Below are 8,957 nucleotides of genomic sequence, written 5' to 3' on the forward strand. Positions count from 1 at the left end.
CTCTCACTGACACCAATGATGGGACACTATTCCTCCCACTAACACCAATGATGGGGCACTATTCATCCCACTGATACCAATGATGGGGCACTATTCCTCCCACTGATACCAATGATGGGGCACTATTCCTCCCACTGACACCAATGATGGGGCACTATTCCTCTCACTGATACTGATCACAGACACTACGTAATCTTTTACTCCCGCTGACACTTGGACATTTTCTACCTCCGCCGGTCCTAGTTCAGCCCCCTAAAATCTGAAAGACAGTATAATTGGCCTTTTGTTGAGAACGTCTGTAGACCTCGGATCTATCGATATTAAAAAAATAATCTTTTTATTTATCTTCTAAATCTGCCCTCCCCCATTCTGTAATTGGTTGGCCTCTTCCCCAAAATCTGCAGATCTTGGAGGACACAAATCTGAAAGGTCCACTGATGACATCAGACCGCCGACGCCGGCCGACATACATCATCCCACCGGAGGAAAGTCCCCGAGGACACCTTCATTTATAATGTGTTGATGCCGAGGACAGGCGCTCATTGCAAGGCTGCTTCTGCTGGACTGAACTCCTAAGACGTTTGATCAGCCCTGTTCTCCTCTACTGGACTACAGAACACCTCCCTCCTCTTCCTCAGCTTCCATATATAAGTGGGAGGTTGTCTGTAGTCCAGAGAGGGGGATTCAGGCAGGGCTGACACCACCGTTTGGGATTCGGTGCAGCAGAAGTCACGTCTTCTGAATGAATGGGCGATCTTCATTCATGGAAGGTGTGCTGAGTCTTCGGGGAGGTGACCCCGTTCCTTTATAGAAGAATAAACTAGACGAAGGTGAAGCAGTAACAGGAAGTGTGCCTTGTACTTCCACAGACATCTCCCCCCCCCCCCGTGTGCGGCTCATCCCTGCTCCAGCAACTCCACCACCCGCATCCAGACGGGGGACAGCGAATATATCTCTGCCCCGGCGCTCGGGGTTTTCTCCGGGAAATATTGTCCAGTTAACATTGGAAACCGGCATCACAGACAGATACCCAACTTCTTCACTTCCCTCTGTTAGCACAAACATCTACGCCAAAACATTCGCTGGAAGAATGTCACAAGCCTTCGCCCAGCCGTGATAAATTTCCCCCATAATTTGTCTAATACAGTGCCTTGAAAAAGTATTCACACCCCTTGAAATTTTCCACATTTTCTCATGTTACAACCAAAAACGTAAATGTATTTTATTGGGCTTTTATGTGATAGACCAACACAAAGTGTCTCATAATTGTGAAGTGGAAGAAAAATGATAAATGATAAAAAATAAATATGTGAAAAGTGTTGGGGGGAGGGGGATTTGTATTCAGCCCCCTTTACTCTGATACCCCCAACTAAAATCTAGTGGAACCAATTGTCTTCAGAAGTCACCTAATTAGTAAATAGAGTCCACCTGTGTGTCATTTAATCTCAGTATAAATACAGCTGTTCTGCGAAGCCCTCAGAGGTTTGTTAGAGAACCTTAGTGAATAAACAGCATCATGAAGGCCAAGGAACACACCAGGCAGGTCAGGGATAAAGTTGTGGAGAAGTATAAAGCAGGGTTAGGTTATAAAGGAAGCTCCCAAGCTTTGAACATCTCACGGAGCTCTGTTCAATCCATCATCCGAAAATGGAAAGAGTATGTCACAACTGCAAACCTACCAAGACATGACCGTCCACCTAAACTGACCGGCCGGGCAAGGAGAGCATTCATCAGAGAAGAGCCAAGAGGTCCATGGTAACTCTGGAGGAGCTGCAGAGATCCACAGCTCAGGTGGGAGAATCTGTCCACAGGACAACTATTAGTCGTGTTCTCCACAAATCTGCCCTTTATGGAAGAGTGACAAGAAGAAAGACATTGGTGAAAGAAAGTCATAAGAAGTCCTGTTTGTAGTTTGTGAGAAGCCATGTGGAGGACACAGCAAACATGTGGAAGAAGGTGATCTGGTCAGAGGAGACCAAAATTCAACTTTTTGGCCTAAAAGCAAAACGCTATGTGTGGGGGAAAACTAACTGAGACCGGGGGGGAGGTTCACCTTCCAGCAGGACAACGACCCTAAACATCCAGCCAGAGCTACAGTGGAATGGTTTAGATCAAAGCATATTCATGTGTTAGAATGGCCCAGTCACAGTCCAGCAGTGGTGGCTGGTTCTGTATATTTTTGTATTCCATGGAATCCATGCGTCCAGCAGCCTACATGTAGATTAGGGGCCGGGTGCATGGATTAGGGGGGCGGCACCTCTGCGCCCTTAATGGACGGGCCGCCACTGAAGTCCAGACCTAAATCCAATTAAGAATCTGTGGCAAGACTTGAAAATTGCTGTTCACAGACGCTCTCCATCCAATCTGACAGAGCTTGAGATATTTTGCAAAGAAGAATGGGGCAAAAATTTCACTCTCTAGATGTACAAAGCTGGTAGAGACGGGGCGTGGCCTACCGTCACTGAAGATGGACGCTTAGCTCCACAGCTCTGCAGTGAAGAGAGACACCGGAGCGAATAGAGCCCGCTACAGACACTCAATCGCCACCAGATTTGTGCCAGTGAACCATCACCCCACCGCCGACGATGTCCCGCAAGAGGATGGGAGAACACAGGCCCAAGAAGCTGACATCCTTCATGTTCCCTCCGGAGGACAGGGACTGGCAAGATGGCGGCGGCCTATCCACAGCAAACGAGGCTTATACAGATCTCCCTGATGACCCACAGGGAGAAATAGGACCCTCAGAAGAGAGAGTGTATCCTGCACCAGACACAGGTACTGATCCCCTTACCAGCAGCCCTGCCAAAGCCAGGATGCGGATGGATGCATCATACCCGAGGCCTCCCACTGCCCTAACAGAGCCCCAGGCTTTCACTCCCATGCAATCCGGCCAGGCCCTACACAGCTCTATGGCATCCTTCCCCACATCAGGCCAACCTGTAATTGACACTACTTTAAAAGACATGCTCATGTCTTTACAGACATCACTGATGACAGACTTGTCATCAATGTTCCGTAAAATCTCCACTGACATGCAGCACATGGGGAACAGAGTATCTAACATTGAAAGAGGCATGAGCGAATGCACAACCACAGTAAATGACCTAATTGATGCACACGATGAAATCAAGGAAGAGCAGGAATGGGTCCGCGCCAAGCTGGCCGATTTAGAAGACCGCTCAAGGCGGAATAATGTTAAATTACGCGGGGTCCCGGAGAACATCCCACCAGCAGACCTTCCCAAGTTCGCTAAAGATCTCATTCACACCATCCTACCAGATACATCCCCAAGAGACATCATCATAGACAGGATCCACAGAATAGCGAAACCCTCACATCTGGCAGCCTCAATACCCAGAGATATACTCATGCGTATACACTTTTATCACATAAAAGAAAAACTGATGATTGAAGCCAGATCCAAATCACCACTACCAAGACCGTTTGAGGGTATCCAGATCTTCCCAGATCTATCCAAATACACGCTACAACTCAGGAGGAACCTGAATTCTATCACTAAGGGGCTCAATAACCATAAAATCCTGTATAAATGGCGATACCCGGCAACCCTCCTCATAACCAAGAATGGATCCACCCATACAATTAATGATCTACAAAAAGGCATGCGCCTTCTGTACGAATGGGGCATCATAATAGAAGCACCCAAAAATGAAAATCCACCTCTACAGCAACGCAAATCACCACAATCACGCCGCAACCAAGGAACAAAAGATCTCCCAAACAAAACATGAACCCAAGCCCAGGAGGGCCAACAACACTGTTAGCTAAGTTCTCTCTCACTGAACGCTGCGTTTGTTCGATTGTTTAGTGCAGTCATCTCAGTACGAACTGTTTTTACCCCCATAGCGGCTCAGCTGAAACCAGCCTTTTTCACGCCGCCTTACTATTTTATTTTGTTCTGTTCAAATTTTTACATAACTAAGGGGGAAGAAGGAGAAAGTGTTATACGTTTTCTTGTTGTTTTCTTAATTTCTTCTTCCCTCCCTTTCTATGCAGTACTACAGGTAACTAAAGTAAACTGAACTGCTACTCTCTACCATAGCATCGAACCCACATCACCAAAGACCACAGCCACCAACAGTTCCACGTCTGCAAGCAACATCAACCACCAATAAAAGGAAAAAAAAAAAAAAAAAAAAAAAAAAAAAAGAAATATAAAAGAATAATAAGGAAAAGCAACCGGACCATCTAACAGTAAGTAACTATAAAAATCTACACGCCAACATCTAGCAATGCCACTTAACATTCTATCCCTTAATGCCAAGGGCCTAAACCACCCAGCAAAACGTCACTCTCTATGGCTCACAGCAGAGAAAATGCAAAGTGACATTTTATGCATTCAAGAAACACATCTACTGCCCTCTTCCACAACACTTTGCACCAACAGCAAGTTTCCTCAAATCTATCACGCTACCTATTCTACCAAAAAAAGAGGAGTTCTAATAGCGATAAAAAAGGATGTAGAATTCCACCTACTTCAATGTATCTCTGACCCCAATGGGAGATACATAATCCTAATTTGTACCATAAACAAAACCACATACACAATACTGAATGTGTATGCCCCCAATTCTCAACAAATGAAATTTTTAAGATCTGTCCTTCACAAAGCCAACAAGGCCCGCCAGGGCCACTTACTCATATGTGGAGACTTCAATTTGGTCACAGACATTCATATGGATACAACATCGGCAGCAAAAAGAAGAGAATCCCCTTTGAAGCAATTCCTAGCAACACATGATCTGTTTGATGTTTGGAGATGTTACCATGGCTCTGAAAAAGACTATACTTATTTTTCACCACATCATAAATCATACTCGAGGATCGATATGTTCCTCACAGACAAATGGCTTTTACAAAATATAAGTGCTTCTGTAATCCACGCCATAGCATGGTCGGACCACGCTCCAATCACAATTACCATAGCAGACACCAATCCCCAGCGGAATACTTTCCTCTGGCGTGCCAACAACTACATAATACAACATCCACAATACTCTCAAACCATCAAAGAACATCTCACTGATTACTTCCATCTTAATGATGGTTCTGTGTCCGATCCTGCTGTGGTGTGGAGTGCACACAAGGCTGTCATCCGGGGCACCTTAATCAAACTAAGCTCTATTAATAAAAAGAAGAGGACGCAGCGTTTAGACAACATTATCTCACAAATTGCCAATATTGAAGCCTTACACAAAAATGACCCACGCCCTACCTACCTGGCCCAACTTATGAACCTGAGACAGGAATTGAGGATGCTCCTCCTCCATTCTTTCGAACACATACAACGTAAAATCAAAGCTAACTCTTACTCCACATCAAACAAAGCGGGTAAAAAATTAGCACAACGCCTCAAAGGGAAAAGATCTAAAACTAAAATCACACACCTAATCCATCCCCACACTAAGGAACCACTGACTAACCCCCAGGATATTGCCAACGCTTTCAGTACCTACTATAGCGATTTATATAATATTAAAAAAGACACCTCAACATTTCATCCCTCAGAAGAAGACATTAATACATTCTTACAGCAAATTACACTCCCTACACTTACAGAATCACAACTATCCTCTCTAAATGAACCTTTCACTGAACCTGAACTCCTAGACACAATAAACTCACTACCTACAGGGAAAGCTCCTGGACCAGACGGTCTGTCTGGAGAATACTATAAGAAATTTGCCAATCAATTAACCCCATACTTAACACAACTTTTCAATAACGCTGCCTCCTCTTCACAGTTTAATAAAGAAACACTGAATGCTATTATTATAACACTACCAAAACCAGGTAAAGAACCATCATCCCCTCAAAACTTTCGTCCCATATCATTACTTAACATAGACATTAAAATATACGCCAAAACCATTGCCAAACGTTTGATGAAGTTCATGCCAGATCTCATAAACAAAGACCAGTCAGGATTCATTAAGGGCAGACAAGCACCGGATGCCACAAGACGCATGATAGAGTTGATACACTATGCCGAATCCAGCGGAACGCCTTCTCTGCTGCTCTCATTAGATGCAGAGAAGGCGTTCGATAGGGTTCATTGGACCTATCTCCAAAAAGTACTCCAAAAATTTGGTTTCAGAGAACACATACTCAGAGCCATCATGGCATTATACTCCAACCCATCAGCACGAGTATACACAGCAGATATGCTTTCACAACCGTTTGACATATCAAACGGCACACGCCAAGGGTGTCCTTTATCGCCAATTATATTCAACCTAATGATGGAACCCTTGGCGGAACACATTCGCTCCAACCCCCTAATTACAGGCTTAACAGTAGGCAAAATCTCTCACAAGATCAATCTATTCGCGGACGATGTGATTCTGATTCTCACAAATCCAACATCTTCACTAGCAGAAACCCAAAAAATTTTAGAATGGTTCGGACAAGTTTCTTACTACAAAGTGAACACGTCTAAATCACACATCTTAGATCTTAAAATGGACGCCACAACCAAAAATTTATTACAAAACCAATACCCCTTTACATGGTCAGATAAAAACATACCATACCTAGGGATACTTCTTACAAGATCAGTTAAACACCTCTTTTCAACCAATTTTAAACCACTACTTGACAAATTACGAATAGAATGCCAAAAAATAACAAAGATAGAACTATCATGGTCAGGGAGACTTGCAGCATTCAAAATGATCCACCTACCACAAATCCTCTACTTGTTTAGAACCCTCCCCATCCCCATACCAAAATACTTTTTTAAGTCTCTCCAAACAGTACTCAATAAATGCATTTGGAAAAATAAAAAACCTAGAAGCGCACACTCGATACTCATGAAACACAAATCAGCGGGAGGATCAGGCACCATTGATTTTAATGATTACTATCAAGCATCAATACTAGACCAACTTAAAGAGTGGTTTCACACAGAGCCTAATACATTATGGGGAAAAATAGAAAACTCAACACTTATTCGCCCAAATCTGCAATGGTGGTTAATGAGCACTCCCTTAGGTTCACAAATACCGTTAGCATTACCACCCACTATGAAAACAGCAGCCACTGCATGGAAAATCTTAGCCCAATCTAGCCAAACCTACCCTAAAAACCCTCCAATCCCTATCCCTATCGAAGCCCTACACCATCTATCACCAGACTTATTACTATCCAAATGGTCCTATCAGGGAATAAAATCCATCCAAGACCTATTCCAAAACTCAAAACCAAAACCCTTCTCTCTTCTACTACAAGAATATAATATACCCAAAACTGATCTTTTTACATATTTTAGAGTAAAACACTGCCTTGATAAAATACATATCCCACTATACACAATACACCCAAAGGCCTGGCATTTCTTAACTGATCCATCACCAACTACAAAAGGGATATCTATATTCTACAACATTCTACATCAAAAACGGAGATTCACTAAAGCTCCTCCCCACATACATTGGGAAAAGGACTTAGGGCAAATTTACACGGACCACCAATGGCAACAGGCATTACAAACAATATATAAAGCAACTAAATGCTCTGCTCTATGGGAACTAGCCCAAAAAATATCTCTCCGATGGTACATAACCCCAACAAAATTAGCCTTGTTTAATAAAAACGCCCCAAATTTATGTTGGAGATGCAACTCAGATAAAGGCGATATAATGCACATTTTCTGGCACTGCAATCGCCTCAAAAACTACTGGGAAAGTATCTTCAGAATTCTAAGGGACATCACATCACAACATATTCCTCTATCACCCGATTTAGCGATTTTAAACCTAAATATAGACTCCATACCACAAACATTCAGACATGTAACAACACATATTCTAATGGCAGCAAGACTTAGCATAACTAGACTGTGGAAATCTGATAATATTCCTTCAATGGAACACACACTCGAATTAGTAAACACCCATTATAGCTATGAACTAATCATGGCTTCAAGTGCAAACCGGTTAACAAAAGAAAAAAAGCTATGGTTACCATGGGAACAATGGACAGGTGCTGAAAAATTCCTATGACAGAAAATTTCTGAGTAGAAAAAGTTTTCTTGATAAAAAACACTATTAACTACACTAGTCTTGATATAGTACCGAGTCAAAACAGTTACTCGATCATTTTCTCATCTTTATATAAAAATTCAGTATAACATAAACTTTAGTTACCCAATCCCAATAAATCTAAACCTTACCCCTAGGAGACAAAAGAGGTCCCAATGGGGGTCTCCTAGGGGGACAATAATATAATATCACATTATATTATATTATTTTCTAGAATATCCGTTTAACTAGTATTTTTCATCATACTAGAAATTCAAATATATGCTTCTTATTAGCATTGTTATTTAAGATAAATAAGCACAAATCATTCATGATATTTTTTCTTTTTTTTTTTTTTTTTTTATGTATTGTCATGCTTATAACACTCTGTACAACGTCTTACAATGTCCACATTGTATTAATTTTCTTTAAAACAATAAAAAATATTGGAACACAAAGCTGGTAGAGACATCCCCAAAAAGACTTGCAGCTGTAATTGCAGTGAAAGGTGGTTCTACAAAGTATTGACTCCGGGGGGCGCCATACAAATGTACCCCCCACCACTTTTTAGGAGATCATATAGAGGTTCTAGATTCAATCCTATGTAATCCACGGGGGTTCAGGAGACTTGTACGCCCAGGTATCTAATTCTACTTGCTCTGACCAAGGGGAGGATCTGAGATTCAGACCAATTAATCTGCAGTCCGGAGTAAGCCCAGAATTGCTTGATGAGCTGCAGAGCCGCTCGGAGTGAAGGACCAGCATCCTCCAAGTATAGTAACATGTCATCCACATTGAGACTGAGGACCTCATTCACTCGACCCATGCGGAGACCTTTGATGTCCAGGTGTGCCCTAATAGGAATGGCAAGGGGCTCAACTGCTAGGACATACAGTAATGGGGATATAAGACATC

The sequence above is a fragment of the Aquarana catesbeiana genome, linkage group LG13, assembly GCF_042186555.1.
Source record: "Aquarana catesbeiana isolate 2022-GZ linkage group LG13, ASM4218655v1, whole genome shotgun sequence".
Lineage (NCBI taxonomy): Eukaryota > Metazoa > Chordata > Amphibia > Anura > Ranidae > Aquarana > Aquarana catesbeiana.